This window comes from Geotrypetes seraphini, chromosome 8, assembly GCF_902459505.1.
Source record: "Geotrypetes seraphini chromosome 8, aGeoSer1.1, whole genome shotgun sequence".
NCBI lineage: Eukaryota > Metazoa > Chordata > Amphibia > Gymnophiona > Dermophiidae > Geotrypetes > Geotrypetes seraphini.
This window is the reverse complement of record NC_047091.1, coordinates 87,448,623-87,471,220: the sequence shown is the minus strand read 5'-3', so window position 1 is coordinate 87,471,220 and position 22,598 is coordinate 87,448,623. Positions and strand designations below refer to the sequence as shown.

The 22,598-nt window shown below is 41.3% G+C and overlaps 1 protein-coding gene and 1 long non-coding RNA gene across 3 annotated transcripts in view; one reads left to right on the top strand and one right to left on the bottom strand.

The window, feature by feature from the left end:
• FBN3 (fibrillin 3) overlaps positions 1–22,598 on the bottom strand; it is a 518,221-nt gene that overhangs the window by 386,320 nt on the left and 109,303 nt on the right. The window lies entirely within an intron of this gene.
• On the top strand, positions 8,785–14,322 carry LOC117365198. Its single transcript, XR_004540376.1, has 3 exons — positions 8,785–8,911; positions 13,139–13,245; positions 14,270–14,322. It is a non-coding gene; the product is annotated as an uncharacterized LOC117365198 (long non-coding RNA).

Sequence of the window (22,598 nt, the reverse complement as noted above, 5' to 3'; positions counted from 1 at the left end):
ACCTGTAACCCATTCTTTCATTGGGGAGAATGGGATAGAAAACTAATAAAGGAGAGGGGAACAGAATCTTGAGCCATTTGAGGGGATTCACAGCTGAAGGTTTGCCTAGGGCACATGTGTCAAACAGAAGGCCCATGGGCCGAATCCGACCTACCTGACTTTTTTATGTGGCCCGTGGCAATGCTCCCAAACTTCCCCTTCTCACAGCCCAGTGAATCTTCCCTCCCGTGCCGGTCTGATGTCACCATCATGCTGGAAAGTCTGCCGGACTCGGTAGTGATTTGGCGGTGTTATCTGTGGCTCCCCTTCCTGCTTTCCATCTATCGTGGTCCACCCGGGTGGAAACAGGAAGTTGTGCGTCATTGGAGACAGACCACGGCAGGCCACAAGTAGGAGGGGGAGCCATGTACAACATTGCTGAATTGCCGAGACTGGCAGATTTTTCGGCATGGTGACATCGGACTGGCGCGGGAGGGAACACATGCTGGGCTGCGAGGAGAGAGGGATTGGCGTTGGAGGAAAAGACATGCTGGGCTGTGAAGAGAGAGATATGAAGGGAGAGAGGTTGGACCTGGGGTGGTGTGGAGGAAGAGTGGAAAAAATACTTGAAGGGAGAACCGTTGGGAAGAGAAAGGGAAAAATGGTGGATCTGGGGGGAGGGAGGCAGGCAGGCAGGCAGACATGGGGAGAGATGAGATGGGATGGGGGGCAGTTGGGAAGAGAAAGGGAGAGACGTTGGATCTGGAGATGGAAGGGAGAGAGAAATGTTAAGTCTGGGGGTGGAAAGGAGAGAGCGCGACGCTACATCTCTTTTTTTTCCTTCCATCTCATTGTTCAGCATCAGAAGAACAACAGAAAAGAGAGGGAGCAAAATGAGAGAGGAGAGATAGAAGGAAATAGGAGGCTGGGAAGGGAGTGAGATGAGAAATGGGAGAGCTACAGAATAAGAGAAGATGGAAAATTGATAGGTAGCTAAAATTTTAAAAAGAAGGAGAAGGTTGAGAAAGAGGGTGAGATTTGAGTGGACAGAGGCAGAAAAAAAAGGAGAAAAGTTGAAAGGGAAAAATCAATATTTGGAGACAGGGACTGGAGCAAGAGAAAAGAGGGGAAAAAAATGGACAGCAGACACTGGAAAGAGAATTAGAAGATAGACAAAATCAGAAAGAAAAACTGGGACCAAAAGCAAAATAATTTTATTTTCTATTTTGTGATTACAATGTCAGATTTGAAATGTGTATCCAGTCAGAGCTGGTGTTAGACAGCAAGCATGAACTAGGACCTAAAAGAGAGAGAAACATCTTTTTTATTTATTTTGTATGTAACACAGCTGGCGTGGGGTTGGAGAGATTATATCTCTATACTTCAACTAAGACTAACCCCCTCCTTTGTTGGTGTGTAGTGCGGGTTTTGGTGCTGGCGGCGATGATTGGTCCGATGCTCATAGAAATCCTGTGAACGTTGGAGCAGTTGCCGCCGCTGGGGCCCACGCTGTGTATTAGTAAAGGAGGGGGTAAGTATCATAATAAAAAATTCTGCCCGTGACTTAGCCTGTGTTTTAGATTTCAGCCCCTTATGTGATTTGAGATTGACACCCCTGGCCTAGGGTGTCAGTTACCTTTGGGCTGGCTCTGGACTGGAGGGCTAAGGGCTTCAGAGTCTGCTGCCTCTAGAACTGGAGAGTACAGAAGATGGGGGCAGGGATAAACAGTCTTTTATCTCTAGAAGTGAATGAGAGACATCACTGTGCATGTATAGCCAATGCCGCAGTGTTGAAATTCTTTCCTCACCCCAAATATGGTGCTGAGCTTCAAGGTTGCCTGCCAGCATAAACTAACATAGCTATGCTTTCATTATTTGTTCCATCTGTCCTTTGGGTAAGATATTTGTACTTGTTCAGCTCTAGAGTTTCTTTGTAATCATTTAAAATAACAGTCCAGAGAAACAAATCATACATGTTAAACAGAGTTAGAGGAAAGAAAAAAATGTAGGCAAATATAAATTATATATCTCAGAAGTTAAATATCAGGCCTATATTCCACAGCAAATATGCAATAGCAGTACTCATTATTTTAATATTTTATCTAACCATGTTAGCCATTGATTTTCAGCGACACTATCCACACAATAAAATTCTCTACCTTTTGTCCCTCTTTACTCTGTTCTTTGGCCTCAATCCTTGTGGCTTAGGTAGCTCTGCATCTGTTCGGATTATAAGGGTAAGGGTAATTAGGGTTGCTAGATTTTTGATCCGGAAAAAGAGGATGTGGTCAGAGTTGAATCTGGCATTCTGCGTAAGTTCTGCTGCTTCATGATTAAACACAGGTATACTTTATCTCTTGAAGAAACACGGGTTCAAGGCACAATCCTTAAACAAAAGTGAGTTCTTTATTTGTTGGTTAGTTCCAAGAAGCTAAATAAAGAAACAGAGATGACAAAGTACATATACACACAGTTGTGGGAGAGCACTTAGGAAGATTTCCCAAAATGCTCCTCCACAGCTGTGCGTATATGTACTTTGTCATCTCTGTTTCTTTATTTAGCTTCTCAACAAATAAAGAACTCACTATGTTTAAGGATTGTACCTTGAGCCATGTTTCTTCAGCTGGTACCCCGTATGAGGCGTTGTGAGGTCACAAGCTACGTCATTTGTAAGTACCACTCTAAATTTCATTTACGTTTATTGTTTCAACCGCAAGTGATCTGTGCAGAGAAGGAGTCAATCTCTGGAACCAAAGAAGCTAACTGGGGAAATATCAACTTCTGAAATAAGTTAGACGCAGAGACTAATTTGGAATATTAGTCTCAGGAGGCCGAACCTCAGGAATAAGGTAACATGGGACCCCAAAATTCTAAAAGCTGTGTCAAGTTCTCGGAAAAGGAAGTTCTGAGGAGTCAGTGACTCCCTTTAAAGGGGTTAATTTATTTTATTTTTATTGTCATTTTATATACCGCTTAAGTGGCACCGGCTGATTTCATGTGTGATCATTGAGGGGACAATGTAAACAAGTTTTAGACAGATGGCATTACCGTACCAGAGACAACCTCAGTCTGCAGTTTCCCTTGGGAGGATCCATTAATATAAATAGGAGGGACCGTGAAAAGTTCTCAGCCCAACCAACAAAGTTGGGGCAGTCTCCATCGAGGGCTATACACAAACCCTCTTCTACGAAACCGCGCTAGCGGATTTAGCGCACAGAGCCTCGCTGAATGGCCCGCGCTGCTCCCGACACTCACTGAGTTCCTATGAGCATCGGGAGCAGCATGGGCCATTCAGCGCGGCTCCCCGTGCTAGAAACTACTAGCGCGGTTTCATAGAAGAGGGGGGTTAGTCCAGCAAATTTTCCACCTTTTTTATTCCATATTTTCCCAACAAAGTGGATTTCAGCTGGTATAAAAAAAGTGGTGTGCACATTTGTTAGCTGGAGGACCGGCTCGTGAATTATTTTGTACCCCTTGTCCAAACTGTTTTTTTCTTTTTCACAGTGAAGCTATGCATGTCTTGATTTAAAAATAGCAAATTAAAAATATAAATATCAGCAAAATCAATACATACAGATTACAAAGAAATAATGTATATTGGTACTAGATGCTCAGTAGGTATCACATAGGATAAAAACTTATATTGACAAATCTTGGACTGTAACTATGTTAAATTTATCTTGGGTAGGGTTATGAGAAATCCGGATTTCCCCAGATGGCTTTTCAAAACCTGGCACTTTGTCCGGGTTTCGGAAAAGCTTCTATCAAATTGCCATCGGGCAGGAGGACATCTATGCATGCAGGGATGCCACGCGCATGTGCATGTGATGTCATTTCATCGCATCCGCGCACGCGTGGATGCCCTCCTGCGTAACGAGAGCAGGCAGTGGGGTGGGGTAGGAATGGGTAGAACTGGGTGGGTCGGGGGGGGGCGCGGTCTAGGGATCCAGATTTTCCCAACAGAAAATCTGGTAACCCTAATTATTGGGCTCATAATCATAACAGAAATATGTCTAAAACCCCACCCAAATCAGCACCTGGATGATCGATAAGACAGGTCGTACAAGTGCAATAATCAAAACAGGTTTTTAGACATATCCACCGACTTTTTAGGCCTTTGTGTATCCAGAGCTGAAAGGGGCATTTTAGGAGGAGTTGCGAGGGTGGGATGTGGGCCAACCTAGACTTAGTTGTACTGCAGGGATAATCAAAAGTTTTACGAGGCTGCCTGGACAGAACTTATACGTTGTGACTTAGGTGATCTAAAGGCAGGTGTAAGTGCCCAGAAGGTATCCAAAGTGACGAGGTAACCACTGCAGACACAAAGTACAGACCCTCTCACACTTTCCCAGGGATCACTGACCCCCCTCATACTTCCATAAAAATCAGAATAAAAATGTACATACCTGTCTCCAAAACATCAGCACCTGGCATAGGAAAGCCTAGTAGAGCTGCACAGAGGTGGCTTAAGTATTCTGGGGGGTTGGCTACTGAACCATAGAGAGGAGGACCCAGGCCCATAAGCCACTCTAAGCACTGCATTTATGGTGAGAAATGAGAGCCCACCAAAAAAAAAAAAAAACCCAAACCCTATTGTACTGCCATACAGGTGCCACCTGCAGCCATAAGGGCTACTGGGGTTGTAGACAGGCGAGTATAGTAGGTTTTGGGGGGACTCAACATTACTTTTATGGGAGTTGTGGCCAGATGTTTATATGGCACCCTTTTTGTGAAGTTCACAGCAGTGCCCTGTAAGATGCACCAGTACTCTGTTGCCATGTCTGGGTAGCCAGTCCATCACTTTGCTGGCCCTTCCCACATCCAGAAGGTCTTGTTCTAGGCATTTAGGAATTGGATGACGTTTTGGACGAAAATGTGGTATAAACATAGATGTACTAGCAGTCTGGATGATCAAACAGCTAGATGTAGAAGCAGACAATTTAAAAAAAAAAAATTTTGGATGTAATTTTCAAGAATGGACATTCTGCCGCTGCAACTTTGGGTGACTAGCGCCCTATGTCTAAATCGGATTTAGATGTTTCTTTTTTTTTTTTTTTATAACATTTCAAAATTTTTTTACAAGAATAACTCTTGCTAAGGAAATACAGAAATAAATCATAAGAATAAAAACAACATGAAAAAAAAAATCACATCTTTCTTAGACCCCAAAATAGCTAGTGGGGGGGCTCAGGAAAATAAAAAGGGGATTATCTATTTCACATATAATTAAGCTGAAATGGCTTAACAAGACAACCCGCTATCCAATTTCTCTAATCTGTAACATTAGTCACTTCAAGTTACCAGCTTCTTCATATCTATAAATGCTTTTAACTGTTCTGTGGCAAAAAATACATATTTTACCAAACACTTACAAGGATAGGACAATAGGAAAGAAGCCCCCAAAGATATCATCTGGCCTCATTGCAATAAATAATTTTCTTCGATCTTGGGTTTGTCTAGTCACATCTGGAAAAATCCAAATTTTTTTTCCCATAAAACAACTTCAAGGAATTCCAAAAGAACAACCTACAAATATTATTAACATCCTGTTCAAATACAAAGGACACCAGTAGGGTTGCTCTTTCAGAGTTTTCTGTTATAGATGATTCCAGTATGTCTGTAATGTTTAAGGGTGATTCGTCTGAATTCTTCTGTAGATTCTCAGAAGTGGCTCCTATTTCTTTTTTCACCAGCAAAAAGATACGATTAACAGGAGGAATATTTTCAAGTGGAAAGCTTAAAACTTCAGTCAAATATTTTCTAAGTAACTCTAGAGGAGTCACAGTCAGAGATTTGGGGAAATTCAGAAATCTCAAATTCAATCTGCGGTTGTAATTCTCTAAATGTCCTATCTTTCGATTAAATATAACTTTTTCTTTTATGAGTTCAACAGTTACTTCTTGCAAATTATCAGTTCTATCCGAAACATTCTTCATCTGTAGGGAAAAATGTATCCCTTGTCTCATCTAATTTTTTCCCAAAGCAGTTACAGTATTGAAAGTTCATTACAAGATCTGGCCACTGAAGTGTTCAATGTCTGGAGAGCTTCCCATATGATCGCCAGTGTTATTGCCTTCGGTTTTTCAAGCCAGGAGATAGTATCAACTACCGCTCCCAGCTCACTCTTCTCCCTCTCAGCTCTCGCGGCTACTACCCCTTGGATTGGGGTTTCCCCAGCCAAGTCTCCCTCACTAGGGACCACCGTCTGTGCCACGGTAGGAGCAGGACAAGGCGGTGGTACAGTATCCGGAGATGATAATAATAATAATAACTTTATTCTTCTATACGCACAAATCGAGTCCAGTTCTTCGGCGCCTCTTTCCGTCGGAGATATAGCAGACTGAACTCCGGAAAGTTGCGGGATTGAAACGAGAATAAATTCTCTGACCGAATGCTGAGCAGGTGAGGAGGTTCTGGCTGCCAAGGGATCAAGCCGAACATTTCCCTTTCTTTTTGAATGCGGCAGATCGAGAGTGTTCCACTACACTGCCGCCATCTTGGACCCCCCCCCCCCCAGGTGTTCGACTTAGATGTTTCTTTTGATTATGCCCCTCCATGTATATTGATATTAGATCTGTATTACCAGTATGTGTCAAATTAGAATAAAACTTGTATCAAAAAATCTTGTTTTGTACTATGCCAAATTGTAACCTGTTATCTGTATATTATGTATGCTAACTTGTGACCTGTTCTGAGTTCTTTAGGGAGAACGGGATAGAAAACAAATTTAATTAATTAATAGGACAAAGCACAACTATGATCAAGGGGGAATTGCTTGGTATCCAAAGCTGACATTAAAGGTTGTGGGCACTGGAGGATTAAGTGATTTGCCCAGGGTCACAAACCCCTTTTACAAAACCGTGAAAGCGGTTTTTAGCGCAGGCCAGTGCACTGAATGCTCTGTGCTGCTCCTGACGCTCATAGAACTCTATGAGCGCTGGGAGTAGCGCAGAGCATTCACGCGCCAGTCTGCGCTAAAAACCGCTCTCATGGTTTTGTAAAAGAGAGGTGGGGCGGGGGGCGGGGGGGGGGGGAAGAGCAGTACCTTCATATCACCCAAAACCATGAAAAACATGGAGAAAGAGAGACCTGCGAGAATACCATACCCACAAACTTCAGCACCAGTGTCCTGCAGCAGGGCTCTGCACCGTCATTGATCTCTGAAAAAACTCCACATACAATTAAATCTCCAGTCGTAAAATAAGAACATAAGCAATGCCTCCACTGGGTCAGACCTGTGGTCCATCGTGCCCAGCAGTCCACTCACGCGGCAGCCCAACAGGTTCAGGACCTGTGCAGTAATCCTTTATCTATACCCCTCTATCCCTTTTTCCAGCAGGAAATTGTCCAATCCTTTCTTAAACCCCAGTACCGTTCTCTGCCCTATTACGTCCTCTGGAAGCGCATTCCAGGTGTCCACCACACTTTGTAAAGAAGAACCTCCTAGCATTTGTTTTGAATCTGTTCCCTTTCAACTTTTCCAAATGCCCTCTTGTTCTTTTATTTTTTGAAAGTTTGAAGCATCTGTCCCTCTCTACTCTCTCTATGCCCTTCATGATCTTGTATGTCTCTATCATATCCCCTCTAAGTCTCCTCTTCTCCAGGGAAAAGAGTCCCGGTTTCTCCAATCTCTCCGCGTATGAAAGGTTTTCCATACCTTTTATCAGACGTGTCGCTCTCCTCTGAACCCTCTCGAGTAACACCATATCCTTCTTAAGGTACGGCGACCAATATTGGACGCAGTACTCCAGATGCGGACGCACCATCGCCCGATACAACGGCAGGATAACTTCTTTCGTTCTGGTTGCAATACCCTTCTTGATTATACCTAGCATTCTATTCGCTCTCTTAGCGGTCACTGCGCACTATGCCGTCAGCTTCATTGTCATGTCCACCATTACCCCCAAGTCCCTTTCTTGGGTACTCTCATTCAATAACATCCCTCCCATCGTATACTCATGTATGCATATCGTAGCTGTAGCAGGGACAAAAAAGTCCAATAAATGTTTTAAGATATCAGAGAGTACAAATACTTAGCTTTCTCCAAAGCCACATTCAACAGTTTTCCGTCCAGAGAATATTTGCTGCCAGATCCGACAGCGGTCCTGTTTTGTAATTGAACTGTTTTAAGGGCACTGGCACAATGCTCTCTCCCGTGAACCAAAATCATGAAAACATCCCAGTTTGGAAACACCGGCAGACTAAAGTTTCATCCAGAAGCCCAGCATTTAAATTCTTGCTCAAACAATTCCTCTCGACAACTCCCATCACTACACAAGCCGACACCAGCATCAATCACATCCTGACATCAGCACATGCAAGGTGATGACATAAAATCACATTGTTTATCTGCTCATCATAAATTTTGGGACTTGCATTGTTGGGTGTTGGATCACATCCCTCTATCAATTTGAAGAGGCAATATACAGATATGTTTATGGCAAATGGAACAGAAATGGATTTTTGAGTGGAATACTATTTCTCCCTGGGGACTGAACAATAATATAGAGTGGAATGCTTTTTAATAAGAAAATGATTGTAATGTTTCTCTAGTTTTTATGTGGGCTTTTTTTTTTCTTAGTTTAGGAACTGTTTGAGCATGAATCTAAATCAGTGTATCACAAACTGTGTACCGTGGCACATTCATGAGATTCCCGATGTGCTGTGAGAGCTAGAGGCATGTCCTGTAGGCAGTCAGCTGGAGCCTCTGCTCCTTGCCAGTACCTCTCCTCCTCTCTGCGCCTCTCCTCTTCCAGTTTACCCTCCTCCCCCAGCAGCTCAGAGCCCTATCAACATGACATCATCATGTCAATGACCGTGTATTTCCGGATGCCCTCCAGCCACGGCCCCCAGATTAGTGTGCCTTGGCTCCAGAGAGTTTGCAAGATACTAATGTAAATGCTGGGCTTCTGGATAAAACTTTAGTCTGCTGGTGAGTCCAAACTGGGAAGTTTTTTATGATTTGTGGTTCACGGGAGAAAGATAGAGCATTGTGCCAGTGTCCTTGTCATGCTCATTATCAATTCATGATTAAATTGTCTTTGGCATTTTTGGGACATGGACCGTAGAAGTTTGCCTGGCACTGCCTTTAGGTTCCAACCACTGGCGTGGCTGTTGAAGTCTACTCTAGCCTATCCGAACCGTCTTATATTTGCAGAGCACAGACTGTAAAAGTTGTTCCGGCCCTGTCCTCATGCTCCAAATTACTGGAGTTTCTGTCTAAGCCCTCTCCTGCCCATCCCAAACCAAATTGCCATATAAGGGATACAGACCATGCAAGTCTACCCAGTATCAGCCTTAATTCTTCAAGCCAGAGTTGCCATCTAAGCACCACTCGACACAAACACACATGAATTCACCACCCTTTCCATGAAAAACTATTTTCTGGGGTTACTTCTGAGTTTATCGCCTTTCACCTTTATCCTATGCCCCCTCATTCCAGAGTTTCCTTTGTGGCATTTATGCCACATAGGTGTTTAAACATCTCTTATCATATCTCCCTTCTCTTGACTTTCCTCTGTCTCCATAAACTTTATGATTAAGACTCAATTTTTTAAAATATATTTTTGAAGGTGCAGTCTCCAGAATTATAAACAATGTTCTAAATGATGTCTCACCGGAGTCTTATACAGGGGCATCATTACCTCCTTTTTCCTACTGGCCATTCCTCTTTCTATGCATCAAAGCATGATCACAACCCAAGTCACGCTCCTCTTTTGTGCACAAAAGTTCTTCACCCCCTAAACCGTACCATTCCCTTGAGCTTTTGCAGCCTAAATGCATGAGCCTTCATTTCTTAGTATTAATCTTAGCTGCCAAATTCCAGACTGTTTTCAAACTTTGTTAGGTTCTTCCTCATGTTATCCAAACCATAAGGGGAGTCTACCCTGTTGCAGATTTTGGTATTATCTGCAAAGAAGCAAACCTTTCCAAACAGTCCTTGCAGCCCCGCATTCAACTTGCCATTCCTAGTGCTGTTTACAATTATTTTCCGTTGGATCCGTCTTCCAATTTTGGAAGGATCCTCTTTTAGTTCTAACAGCTTCCTTTACCTCACTTGTTAATCACACTAGCTGCCATTTGATCTTCCTTCCCCTTTTTTTAATACATGGTATATATCTGATCTGGGCTTCCAGGATGGTATTTTTGAATAGCATGCATGCCTGATGTATATTTTTGATCTTTACAGCATAGTAAGCGGGGGTGGGGCAGACCATCCTGGGCATAGTCTTGTTGGGGTTGCCGGCACCTCTTCGCACCCCATGCCATGCTCATGTCCTCCGTTCCCCACCCCCACCTCTTTGAATCTTCACCAGCATGAGCAACTTTTCCAGCCTGCTGCTTGTGCCAGCCTGGCTCCCATCTGAAATCACTTCTGGGTCACAGGGCCAGGAAGTGACATCAGAGGGAAAGTCAACACTAGCATGAGCAGGAGGCTGAAGAAGCTACTCGCACTGGTGAAGATTTAAAGAGGTACAAGGGGAAGGGATAGTGGAAGTGTGACTTGGTGGGAGGGGCATCACCCCAGGTGCCATCTATACTCGCTACACCACTGCAGCTGATCCTCTTAAGTTTCTTTTTTACCATTTTCCTCATGTTTCCATAGTGAAGAATAGTGTTCCACCTTGTATTCTTTACATTTTAAGAGACCTTGTCCTATTTCTGTCTTGTGTGTTTTCATTACCCAATATAAATCACTTGTACGGTCATTCTTTTACTAAATGATGCTCTTTCTGCAGTGGCATGATAGAAACATAGGTAGAATATGTTGTAAAAGGAGAAAACGAGCCTTTTTAAAAATTTTGCTTCAAGTCAAATGCTCTTTAAGATGGATACAGAATATAAATGTGAAATTCTGCTTCACTATGTGCAAGCTCTCTGCAACTTCTTTATGCTGCAATGGTTGTGGGCAGTTGCTTCTTGACACACTCTGCGGCATTCATTCATTAGTGCTTTCTAGATTAGACTAATTTGCTATACCAAGGCTTAAACATTTCTCAACAAAGGTACTTACAATACATTGAAAGCACTGTGATGAAACTCCTTTAGAACATCAAACTCCACCGATCGATTTGGCGCATCAGACTCTAACGGGAAGTGTCCTTGCGGGCCGGCGAGTCCGGTGTTCAGGCAAAGCGGTTCCTCCCTCAATGTACAGGTCTTTTTGGGAAAAAAAACCCCCCAAAACATTAAACCTTTTGTTTGGGTCATTCTGCTATTCCGAGAAGAGCACTGGCTTTCTATCATATCGTGTTCAGCATCCAAGCATTCCTATACATTTTACTCATGCCTTCTGTGTCATCTTGCACTTTGTGGTCCTCTCATCAGAATCTTCTGGTAATACCTTCCCATGAGAATATCCACCTGGACTACATTTGCCCCTTGTTTGTCCAGCATAATGCCTGTGTTGTAGAATTCTGGAATAGAATGCTACTTCTTTCTAAACTGTCTATTTGGACATCGTGGGAGCATTTGTGGCATTGCTTTGCAGCATTCAGCATAACCCTCTAGCTGAGTTGATACCTCCTCCCTTCCTTCTGGTCTGGTAGAGGCATGCTGGAGTTTTCCATAGAGCACCAGCTGTTATACTGATGATGTCAATGGGAAAAGTCAGTTTCTCTACCTCCATAGGTGGGGAATAGACAATGATATGGGGACAAATTTGTCCCCGTCCCTGCGTGATCTATCTCCATCCCCATCCCATCCCCGTGAATTCTGCTCCTGTCCCATCCCTGCAAGCTCTGTCCTCATTTGTACAAACCTCCAACACTTAGATTTTCTGTGTGAACTTATTCCAGGAATTAGTCAAATCTACTCATGTTATGATCACTGCTATCAAGTGGCCCTAACACCATTACCTCCCGCACCAATTCATGCGCTCAACTAAGAACTAGGTCTAGAATTGCTTCACCTCTTATCGGTACATGAACCGGCTGCTCCATAAAGTAGTCCTTGATTTCATCAAGAAATTTTTGTCTCCCTAGCATGCCCTGATGTTACATTTACCCAGTCTATATCAGGATAGTGGAAATCACCCATTATTATTGTGTTACCCAGTTTGTTAGCTTCCATAATTTCTGATAACATTTCAGCATCTGTCAGACCTAATCCATCAAACCCAGTATCCTGTTTCCAACAGTAGCCAACTCACAAGTATCTGGCAAAATCCCAATGAGTAAAACAGATTTTATGCTGCTTATCCTGGGAATAAGCAGTGGATTTTCCCTAAACCATCTTAATAATGGCTTATACTTCTCTTTTAGGAAATTATCTAAACCTATTTTTTTTTTTTTTTTAACTCTGCAAAGCTAACTGCTTTTACCACATTCTCTAGCAATGAATTCCAGAGTTTAATTAGAGAAGACATTTTTTCCAGTTTGTTTTAAATCTAGTACTTAGTAGCTTTATCATATGCCCCCGTAATCTTAGTATTTTTGGAAAGAGTAAACAAGTGATTTACATCTACTGATTTTATCACAACTGGATTTGATACAAATTAAAAATCTCTCATGAGCTTTTCTGAACGTCAAATATATTGTTCGAGGACTCAAGCACTGAACTTCAATATTGCTTTTGTTGGCACTACCTTATCTCTATGAACATCTTTTAAACTCTGAATTTTCTTGCAGAATACAGCCAGTATGTAATAAAGAAGTCTGCTTATACCTTATTATACCAGATAGATATCTGGAGGCTCATTTCCTATTGCTATAGGTTAAATAACAGGACAAAATGACTAATTTTCCAATTCCCCAGCAAGTACATTCTGAACTGGAAACGTGCTCTTTGTGACCAAAGTCCTGGTCAAATAGGAGAGACAATGAATGGGGTATAGTTATGGCACCCTCACTTCCCTTGTGTCCTGTGCAACCGTACCAGCTGCATATTTGGCCTGATATTCAAAGGATTTATGCCTCTAAATTTCATCTTAAATCGATATCCTTGAAAATTTACTAGGTCTGATTGCCTATTACTTAAATTTTCACTAATGGGGCAATTCTATATCTGGGTACCCACATGTATGCACCACTTGGGTGCTGAATGTACAGAATATCTACACATGAGTAAGTTAAGGCTGCCAACTGGATCCAGATCCAAAGGACAGGGTTGACCCAGTCCTGAGTTTACCCTAGTTTACTTGTAGTTTTGTTTTTCTCAGGGAATGCAATGGGGAAGCAAGAACTACAAGTCCCTGCATGCAACGGGATAAACCCAGGACTGGATCAATGCTGTCTTGTGAACCTGGATCCAGTTTGCAGCCTTAGGGTAAGTGTACATTTACAGCAAAACACTGTTCTAAGCACTATCCTGTACAGGAGTGTGTAAGTGGCTTAATGTGTAAATGCAAAGGGGTCATTCACATGCGTAGAGCATGGAAGGGGCTTAAGGTTTATTACAATTTGATTAATTGCCCTTTGAACAAAGAGTAAGGATTGAAAAATTATTAAAATGCTTGTGGACTCCCGATGATGGCACTTATGTTGAAACATGGCCTGTGTCGAGTCCATTGTTTTTTTTTTTATCTTTTGAGATTTGTATACAGTAGTTTCAACCATCTGATCCTTGTATATTGTTTTACAATAATGAATAATCATACTGGATCACCCAGTTCATCTGTCTGATCATTTCCACTGTGTTTACTTTACACCTCATTTAATACCATTTAAGTGTATTCACATACTTACTCCCAAATTCTCTATAAGACGCCTTAAGTTGTACACACAACTGTGTTCACAGCCAATTCGTGTGCACAGCTTAATTGCTTGATCTAATAGGCACTGATAATTATTTATTGCTTATTTAAAGCTTCTGTATCGCTAACTAATGACTATGAAGTCAGTTCAGAGCAGTTTGCATGAGCAGCTTTGAAGGAAATATGAACATTAACCTCAGTAATGATGGTACAATACACGAGCTACAATATATGAATTATGGTAAAGGAGTAACATAACCCTGCTGGAGATATGATAAAATAGCTTAGTAATGGTGTTACATATATAATTAGACTGTTTCTGAGATGTTCAGCATACATATACATGTAGAAATCATTTATCTAGTCTATCCTTTGATAGACTCAACAAAAAAAGAATACCCTATATCTCTTCATTATACTTATTTATATAATTAGCTTCTATAAATATACATACTAAAACTTTTAGTTGCCATTTAAATGTATCATAATTTAAGTTTACTTTGTATAACCTGCTTCATCTTATCATGTATGAACTGTGATGTAGTAAGCTAATACCACCATATTAATTACTCCTCTTGGATGATTCTTATTTTATAGTAGTCTGAGAAAAAGGTCATAAGAACATAAGAAGCGCCATCTCCGGATCAGACCTTCGGTCCATCAAGTCCGGCAATCCGCACACGCGGAGGCTCTGCCAGGAGTACACCTGGTGTAATTTTTAGTCACCTATATCCTTTCTTGAACTTTTTGGTATCTTTTTCTGGTTTTAATTCCATTGGTAGGGAGTTCCACCATGTTGGATTCACCACTGAGAACATTCTTTTCCTGACACTTTTGTATTTGATGTCTTTGAAAGATGGTATTTCTAACAAGTATTCTTTACTCGAGCGAAGTGTGCATTGTGCATGTTGTTGTATGGTTGTGTAGTCTGGTTACTAACGTAGTTTTGTGTGTCAACAACATGATCTTGAATTTCACTCTACTTTCAATAGGGACCCAGTGTAATTCTTTCAGAATTGGAGTAGCATTTGTATGTTTCAATTTTCCCAGCAGAAATCTTGCTGCTGCATTCTGTACTATCTGTTTCTGTTTGCTCATGTACTTAGGAACACCTAGCAGAATTGCATTGCAGTAGTCCAAAATAGAAAGTACCAGGGATATTATTACATTGGACATTGCTCAAAAAGAAATTAGAAGATTACAAATAATATAAAACACTGTAATAAAAATAATTACAAGAAAAAGGAAATTTGACCATGCCTCTACTAAAGAATGCACACTAGCTTCCCAACAATTACAGAAACACATACAAACTGGCACTAATCACATTTAAGGTACAACTATTCAAAGCCTCACTATTCTAGATAAAGTAATTACCCTTTACAATCCGTTTCATATTCTAAGAATGGAGGATAAAAACCTTCTTGAGGAGGATAAAATACCATCCTTGAGAACAATTAACACCAGCCGTAACACCCTTATTTCAGTTACAGCTCCTCAAATTTGGAACTTATTACCAGCCCAGGTAAGGGAGGAAAAATCCCTTGTCATGTTTAAAAGGAAAATTTAAAAAAAGTTGCCTATTCAGGGACACCTTCAAATAATTATCAAAGCACCATCAATGTAATTCTTCTATGTATCCCTTCTCCATTCTCTTTCCTATATTGATTGTAGTTCCTCCCATTACTTTCTTCTCATCCAAAGTACTATCAAAAAGTAAGTCAGTGTTTCCTTAATAAATTGTTTGTCGCCCCTATTTTTAATATACATTGTGAGGAGTAGTGGCTCGTGGCCAGTAGGGGGTGATGTTTATGGGACGGTAATGAAATGGATGTCTGAACATGATAGTGCAGTATTTTTGTGGAGTTTTTCTACAAAAGTGCCTGTTTTTTGTATGATTCTGGGTAATTCTAGTTAGATACAAGCATATGTGTTAGTTAAGGCCACGCCCAATAGAAGCGTACGAAAAGAGGTGAATAAAAATCTAAATATAAATGAAGCCAAGGCCAGAAATAACACACTACATATTAATATAAGGGAAAGACTGGTGTTCTTTTGTGTACTTTGCTGTTAGGCTAGATCATGGAGGAAATCATAAAGGTTACATGGAATCCATTTTGGGTTCTCTGTCTTTTCTATATCTTCTCTGTCTTTGGACACCATTTTGTGCCAGTGACTAGTTTCTGTCTTCTTTGTCTTCTCTGTTTTTCTTTGTTTAGTTTTCCCGCTCCCAGCAGCGTGGTGTTAATTAATGCCACATGTGTTTTAGACTGGCTAGGAAGATAGCATGTCCTAAACTAGAATATAGAATGCATTGAGTATGAGTGGCCGAGTTGTGAATGAAGGTTATGAATGAATGGGGGCCCCTGGAGTGGATGTGTGGCTGTGTATTGAACAAAGGAATGGGTTTTGAAAAACATATTATATATCTTTGCAACCTAAAGAAATCCTAAAACATCTGGAAATGAGTAACAGTTTCTAGTGAAGAGAGAGGAAGACAGCCCTCCTCCTCCTCCGGAATAAGGCTTCTGAGGGCTAAGGCTATGTAATTTGAACCTGTCAATTTTAGGGAGAGTCCTCTTTTCCTCTAAGGCTGACTAATTTTCAGCATGGTTTCATAGGACTGAGAACTTTTCAGCATCTTTTTAACAAATAATTTCTCTTAATATACTTTTGTGAAAATTATGATTTATATTCAGAAACGACTATAAGCAAACAAATGTACTTTTCTGAAACTTTTGTCTTTGTCTAATTTGAAACACCTCCTTTGTTAATTGTTATTGGTTGTCAAACTGATGATGTCACTGAGCCAAAAGTATATAATAGAGATGTCATGAGATTCCTGAGGTGAGCTTGTATCAGAAGGCCAGCATTTGGCAACTATAACAATCTCCCATTAGCGCAACTGTTAATGCAAGCAATTATGCTTTATTCTTTTGAATTTCATAATGGAAAAATAGAAACAATAACTCAATAAATCTTAATTATAATTTTAAAACCTTGCGCTGGTGTCATTTTGCATGTTTTATTATTTTTCAAACCTTGAGCTTTCAAGAATGCGTCGATGTCCCTTGCTCAATTGCTTTGAAATTTTGAAAAAGTGATTTTATCACATTTTTAAAAAACTTGGAAACTTGGACATTGCTTCGTAGTTCAGATATGGGCAGAGAAGCTCATATCCTGGAGATGATTAGCATAGCTATGTGAATGGTATTGTCAAGAGCGTTTTTGGCTTCCTGGACCATGGGATGATTTTCCAAGGGCTTCTGAGCAGGGATGGTGTGCATCTATCATAGAAGGGAAGAAGTGTCTTTGCCAGCAGCAGGCTGGCTAATCTACTGAAGGTGGCTTTAAACTAGAAGTGATGGGCAGGTTGATCAAAGCTCTCGGGCGATTATAAGCCCTCAGGTAAGTAAATCACTGAATACCTCTACACAGATGGGAAAAGGGGGCAATGTCTGGAAAGCAATATATACTAATGCTCGAAGTATGGGAAACAAGATTCTGAATTTAGAAGCTGTGATGGAAGATGAGGAATTGGATATAGTGGCAATCATGGAGACATGGGTCACTGAGAACCATGACTGGGATGTAGTTATACCGGGCTATAATCTGTTCATGAAAGGCAGGGTAGGAAGAAAAGGAGGGGAAATAGTGTTATATGTTAAAGATCATATTAAAGCCATACAATTGCAGGATTGGCAGGGCAAGGAAGAGGCACTGTGGATCAATTTGGAAAGAGGGAATGGTGAATATATTTACATTGGTGTGATATACAGTCCTCCTTCACAGATGGAAGAAGTAGATAGAGATTTAATAGTAGACATTCAGAATATATCTGTACTTTCAAAGCCCTAACAATTGCCCACAAGAGAATCTACTCCACCACCCCCTCCTACATAAAATCCAAACTTCCCATCTACAACCCCACTCGCACCCTCCGCTCAAAGTCAGAGACACGCCTATGCGTCCCCCCCGGAAGATCCCTGCTCACAGAAACTGCCCACAAACGATCCTACAGCCACTTCATTCCACACCTCTGGAACCAAACTTTCCCCCCCAACTTAGACAACAGAACTCATTACTAGCATTCCGTAAATCGGTAAAGACCTCCTCTTCAATTAAAGATCTCCTCTGTCTCTCCCCCCCTTAAGCCCCACCCTCCACTCTCCTTTCTCCCTCCCGAAATTCCAGTATGACCCTCTCTTACTCTATCCACTAAAAATTTGCATCCATATGCTTATAACTCTCCGTAATTAAACTACGGTATTTCCCCCTTCTCTCTCTCTGCTTAATCTCCCTGTATTCAATTCTCTCTAAAAACTATAAATCCAACCACTAACCTGTTGTACTACTTATATGTCTAGTTACTCCGCACTGTGTATGTTCATTTGTAAACCGTTCTGAGCTATTGGGAGGACGGGATAAAAATCTAAATAAATAAATAAATAAATAAAGGGGAAGTCTTGCTAATAAGTGATTTTAACATGTGATGTTGATTGGGATATCCCTATTGCGGGATCCTAGAAGTAGAGAGATCCTATATTCTCTACAAGGAGAACTGTTCCAGAATTTGGTAATGGTACCCATGTGGGATGAGATCATACTGGACTTAATGTTTACAAACGGGGAAAATGTTTCTGATGTTAAAGTGGGTGATCATCTGGCATTCAGTGATCACTGCATAGTATGGTTTAATATCAAGATGGGTATAGAGAGGGCTCATCAAAAGCAAAGGTTCTAGACTTTAAAAAAGTGAACTTTGTTCGGATGGGGGTTTACGTCAAGGAATTGTTGTCTGGGTGGGAACGTCTGGAAGGAGCGGAAATGCGGTGGGCAAAACTGAAAGGAGCGATTGTAAGGGCAACAAACCTTTTTGTGAGGCAAGTAAGAAAAGTAAGAGGAAAAGAAGCTGCTTTGGTTCTCAAAAGTAGTAGCTGAGAAGGTAAGGAATAAGAAGTAGCTTTCATAAACTACAAAAGATTGCAGAAAGAGGAAGACAGGCAAAAATATCTGGAAAAGTTAAGAGAGGCCAGTCGTGTAGTCAGGAAAGCAAAGAAAAAATAGCCGACACGATAAAATGGGGAGACAAGACATTTTTTAGATATATTAGTAATAGGAAGAATTGCAAAAGTTGTATTGTGAGACTCAAAGGAAAAGGAGAGGAATATGTAGAAGCTGATAAAGAAAAGGCCGAATTGCTTACCAAATATTTCTGTTCTGTGTTCATGGTTGAAGCGCCAGGAGCGGGACCACAGAAGTCAAATGTGAATAGGGATGGAGGAGTAATAAACCTTGATCGATTTTCAGAGGGTTGTGTTCGTGAAGAGCTAGCTAAAATAAAGGTAGACAAAGCAATGGGGCCGGATGGTGTACATCCGAGGGTGCTGAAGGAACTTAGGGAAGTTCTGGCAGCTCCGCTGACTGACCTTTTCAATGAGCCTCTAGAGTCGGGATTGGTACCGGAGAGGACTGGAGAAGAGCAGATGTGGTCCCTTTCCACAAAAGTGGACTGTAAGGAAGAAGTAGGAATTACAGGCCGGTAAGTCTTGACTTCTGTGGTAAGCAAATTAATGGAAACGCTTTTAAAACAGAGAATGGTCAAGTTTCTGGAATCCTGTGGATTACAGGGCTGGAGGCAACATGGATTCATTAGCGGTAGGTCTTGTCAACAAATCTGATCAATTTCTTTGACTGGGTGACCAGAGAATTGGATAGAGGATGTGCGCTAGATGTGGTGTATTTAGATTTTAGCAAAGCCTTTGTTAGTGTTCCACACAGTGCCCTTGGGATAGGTCCTAAAGTGATGAGTTGGGTCAGGAACTGGTTGAGTGGAAAACAACAGAGGGTAGTGATCAATGGAGATTGCTCAGAGGAATGGGATGTTACCAGTGGTGTGCAAGGTTCTGTTCTTGGGCCTATTCTTTTTAACATTTTATAAGTAATATTGCTGAAGTGCTGTCGGGTAAGATTTGCCTCTTTTCAGATGATACTAAAATCTGAAATAGAGTAGACACGCCGGATAGTGTGAATAACATGAAGAAGACCTGGCAAAGCTTGAAGAATGGTCTGAAATCTGGCAGCTAAAATTTAACGCTAAGAAAGCAAGGTTATTAGGGGGTGATGAACTTATGTGCACGACAGAAGAGCGGGACTTGGGTGGGGTGTGATTGTATGTGATGATCTTAAGGTGCCCAAACAGGTTGAAAAGGTGACGGCGAAAGCTAGAAGGATGCTAGGAAGAGGTATGGGCCAGTAGAAAAAATGATGTATTGATGCCTCTGTATAAGACTCTGGTGAGACCTCATTTGAATATTGTGTACAATTCTGGAGGCCGCACCTTCGAAAAGATATAAAAAAGATGGATTTGGTTCAGAGGAAGGTTACTAAAATGGTTGTGTGGTCTTTGTCATAAAGATGGGGACAGACTTAAAGATCTCATATGTATAATTTGGAGGAAAGGCAGGAGAGAGGAAATATGGTAGAGACGTTTAAATACCTACATAATATAAATGTGCAATCAGTCGAGTCTCTTTCATTTGAAAGGAAACTCTGTAATGAGAAGGCATAAGATGAAGTTAAGAGGTGATAGGCTCCAGAGTAATCCGAGGAAATACTTTTTTTTTACAGAAAGGGTCGGTAGATGCGTTGGACAGTGTCCTCGGAAGAGGTGGGTAGAAACAGACACTGTGTCTGAATTCAAGAGGGCCTGGGATAGGCAATGCGAGATCTCTCAGAGAGAGAAAAAGAGATAATGGTTTACTGTGGAAGAACAGACATAGATGGTCATTTGGCCTTTATCTGCCATCATGTTTTCTAGTCCTCTGATCCAGTAGAGTTTGCCATATGCATTTTTCACAATTGTGTTGAATTTATATTGACATGTCTATGTTTGGTTTCAGCCATACCCCTAGGTTTCTCACACTCTCCATGGATGGCTTTATGCTATTTCCATTCAGTGTTAGTTGATATCTTGGGCAGTTCCCTCCCATCTGTTTAATCAGAAGTAGTCAGATTTTTCCTTGTTGGCTACTAGACATTTGTATGGAACCACCGAATATCTCCTCGCAACTGATGCTAATTGACACTAATTAAATGTTACACGCACAGCTTGGAAAGAGTGTATTCTATAAAAAGTAATGAGCCAGCTGCAGTGTGTAAATATGAAAAGGGGGGTGTGATCAAGGGACAGATCATGAGCATTCCTAAAAAGTTATGCGCATTATTATTGAATACACCACGATCTGCATACAACTTAGGTGCAGGCATTAGGCCTGGTTTTAACTGGCCTAAATGGGTATGCCTAAAATTAATGCGACGTACTGGTGTTTAGCTCAATTTAATAAAAGGTATGCACACCTATAGAATCGCGCTAAGCACCATTCTAGTCAGCGATGAATTTATAGGAATCAGGCTCTTTACCGTATAACTGCAAAACCAGCCACTTTTCAAATGTGTATTAGTTTTGCTATTTTTCTCTCTATAATCCTTTGTATTTCTCTACCTTGTTTCTCACTTGGTGAAATGTACACCTTCGCTGTCTACCTATGTGCTATATTGAAAAATCCAGTATTTTTAAAGAAATATAAAGGGAGCCATTCTATTAAGTAGAACACTTCAAACAAATACACCCAGTACGTAGAGGTAATCTTTAATAAACAGTAGAAATAAAAACCCCAAAATAATACCTAAACAAATCAATAAACAGACAAAATAAAATACATTTTGTAATTGGAGGGGATATTACAGTACACCAATTGCTACAGGCATCCCTTGCCTAGCAAATGGCATCACTGCAGCCCTTTCAGGGCTACTTATTTCTAGATGGTGCCATGGTATGCAGCCTGCAGGCTTGTGGTCAAAAGGGCATGATATGCCCCTTTGGAGTCTCATTCAAAGCCTAGAGAAGCCAGGAGGCAGAAAATTGTTCCCAGTATGGGGGAAGAGAAAGGCTAAAATGAATTCAGCCACTGTTAAAGGTCTTGTAGATAATCATTTTTGACCCTCAAGTGGAATCCCTCTGGATCAGTAAATATTGTAATCAGCATGAGCTGCATCTTTATCCTCTGGAGAGCTTACTCCTCCCTCCTCCTCTCCTAAGCCTGGTAACTTTTCTAATGCAAGAGGAGTTACCTTTCCTGTGGTGAGTGTTGCCTCACTTCATTTTGGTGTTTTTTCAAATGAGTTCTTCTGCAGAAGAATTAGGGGTGGAATTCATCAATGTGTGCTATTATTGAAACAGGTTATTTTACTACAAATTGTGCTATTTACATAAGGTCCCATTTGGATAACATATTTACCATGACCTGTGGTAAAATAACCTGCCTTAATATTAGCACACATTAATGAAATTCCCCCCCCACCTTATTACATGACAAGGCAGATAGAGTTCATTACGTAAGATCGAGGGTGTCCATGTTCTCCATAGCTGAAGTAAAACTTTGAACTCTCGTCCAGGAATCTTGAGATTATGTATGGACTACGTGGCCTTTAAGAAACTGCTGAAAATTCAATTATTTGTGGATGCTTTCATGTAACATATGATGGGGGACATCGACCTCGATATGGCTATCTTATGATACTAAGGGCCTCTTCTATTAAACTGCGCTAGCAGTTTCTAGCTCGGGGAGCTGCGGTGAATGCAGGTTTTTGTCTCCTGGAGGGATAAGGAGACGGGTACTTGGTATATGGAAGCTCTGGATAGTGTCTTTGAACAGCATGCGGTATCTGAGGACTAGTGCTGCCCGATTCAAATCGGTTCACCGATTCACTTTGGGTGAATCGATTCGAATTGGTTCAAAACAAACAAAAACCGGCTTCCCGATTCGCCTGACCCTCCCCCTCAAGCAGAAGCGGCAGCTGGCGCACCTGCTTTAGAAGGCAAGGGGGGAGGGTCAGTCGGGAAGTGCTGTTGTCGGCTTTCCTC